The sequence below is a fragment of the Danio rerio genome, chromosome 5 (genome assembly GCF_052040795.2).
Source record: "Danio rerio strain M-AB ecotype USA chromosome 5, GRCz13ab, whole genome shotgun sequence".
Classification (NCBI taxonomy): Eukaryota; Metazoa; Chordata; class Actinopteri; order Cypriniformes; family Danionidae; genus Danio; species Danio rerio.
In genome coordinates this window covers 78050001-78052500 of record NC_141025.1, presented here as the reverse complement: position 1 = coordinate 78052500, position 2500 = coordinate 78050001, and the positions used below count along the sequence as shown (strand labels likewise).

Genomic DNA, 2500 nt, shown 5'->3' with positions numbered 1-2500 from the left:
AACTGGTTCTAGTCCCGGCTGGGTCAGTTGGCATTTCTGTGTGGAGTTTGCATGTTCTCCCCGTGTTGGCGTGGGTTTCCTCTGGGTGCTTCAGTTTCTACCAGAGTCCAAACACATGCACTATAAGGGTGAACTAAATTGGCTGAAGTGCGTGTGTGTGTGTGAATGAGAGTGTATGGGTGTTTCCCACTGAGTTGCAGCTGAAAGGGTATCCACTGCAAAACACATATGCTGGACTAGTTGGCGGTTCATTCCATTGTGGCGACCTCTGATGACTAAAGGGTCTAAGTTGGAGGTAAATGAATGAAGAATGATCATATGACCTCTGCTGATGTCATTTCCTGTCATTGGTCTGATCACTGTGTTTCATGATCTCAGGTTCACTTCCAGTGATCGACTGCACACAAAAAAAGTCAATAATAGTTAATAAATAAAAAAGCGCTGAAAAATGAGGATCTCTGCTGATGAATGAGTATCATAGCCTGCATTCATTTATAGAGAGTCACTGAGCGTTACAATGAGACTAATTGAAGGACACAGTGTGAATCACATCTCTCGATCTATTCTAACAGCTACTATACAGTCTTTGCTAAAGACGGGGGTGGGGGGGGGGGGTTGGGGGTTGCACATACTTACGAAATTTCATGTATTGGAAATATTTTTTTTTCATTCATTCATTCATTCATTCATTCATTCATTCATTTGTTATTTTATTTATTTATTTTAATTAATTTATTTATCATATACTTTTTAAAATAATTAATTATTTTTTTGTATTTATTTATTTATTTAATGTTTTATTTTATTTTATTTTATTTTATTTTATTTTATTTTATTTTATTTTATTTTATTTTATTAAATTTATTTATTTTATCCTTTAATTTTTTTAAATTAATTATTTATTTCTCTAATTATTTATTTATTTATTTAATACTGAATTAGCTAATTTTTATATGTATTTATATATTTGAACTATTGTTTGTTTCGGTTTTTTGTTTGTTCATTTATTTATTTATTTTTATTTATTTTACTTGTATTTTATTAATTAAATTACATTTATTTAAAAATATAAATATAAATAATAAACTAATTAATAAATTAATAATAATTAATTTTAATAGTAATTTTAATAAATAATATGTTTAATACATAGATAAATAATAATTTAAATGAATGATAATTTAAATAAATATTAGTTTTAAATAAATAAATAAATAAATAAATAAATAAATAAACATGCTATACTTAGATTTGATGTAAAATAATGACATTTACAAAATAATTTCAGGGGAAAAATATTAACAAACAATGATAAGTATTAAAGCATTGTTCGCTATTATGAGTATTTTTAGTTTTAATCTAAACAAGTCATGTTCAGTTGCAGTTTTTTATTGTTTAATAAAATGAAATGAAGGATATATATTATATATTTTATTAATAATGTGAGGTTTTTACAAGCACACGCTGTAGACATGTGCCAGATGTCATAGCAACAGCAAAGCACACAATACATCTGTGACCTTGTGTTTTTCAGCTCCATTTTCAATAAAAAACATGATGATGAATAGTGACAAATTATATGTTTGTCTCAGCACACAACATTATTCACCTGTTACGAGTGTGTCTTTTTCTCTCAGAGCAAACGCTGTTGTGCTGATGTTAATGAAAGGCATTATGGGTGAGGGGTGAAGGTGCTGCTGTGAAAAACCATAGTAATTATGCATATTATGATTCATAATGAGAATTCAGCTTTACAGTAATGTACCTGTATTGTGTAAAATGATCCAATGAAACATCTGAAATATATAAAATTAAATAAATAAACAAATGAATGAATGAATGAATGAATGAATGAATGAATGAATGAATGAATGAATGAAATAAAATAAAATAAAATAAAAAAAATAAAATAAAATAAAAAAGAAAAGAAAAGAAAAGAAAAGAAAAGAAAAATAAAAACAAATAAATCTAAAATAATTAATAAATTAATTAATTAATGAAAAAAGAAATAAAATAGAAAAGAAAAGAAAAGAAAAGAAAAGAAAAGAAAAGAAAAGAAAAGAAAAGAAAAGGTAAGATAAGATAAGAAAAAATAAGAAAAAATAATAAGAAATATAAAGAATTTATAAAGATTGAAAAGAAAGAAAGAAAGAATAGAAAAGAAAAGAAAAGAAAAAAAGAAAAGAAAAGAAAAAATTATAAGAAATATAAAAAATTTATAAAGAAAGTGTGTGTGTGTGTGTGTGTGTGTGTGTGTGTGTGTGTGTGTGTGTGTGTGTGTGTGTGTGTGTGTGTGTGTGTATGCGTGCATGTGTACATGCGTGTGTGTGTGTGTAAAAAATATAAACAAATAAATAAATTCAATAAAAATAAAATAAATAAATAAATAAATAAAACATACTACAATAAAATAAATAAAAAAGAAACTAAAATAAAAATGAAAATAGGACAATAATAAAAATAAAAAATAATGACAAAATAAAAAATATATAAGCAAATA

General features: G+C 25.4%; 1 protein-coding gene across 5 annotated transcripts in view; it reads left to right on the top strand.

Annotated features, from left to right (window-relative positions):
* Positions 1–2500, top strand: part of astn2 (astrotactin 2) — a 579161-nt gene that overhangs the window by 403938 nt on the left and 172723 nt on the right.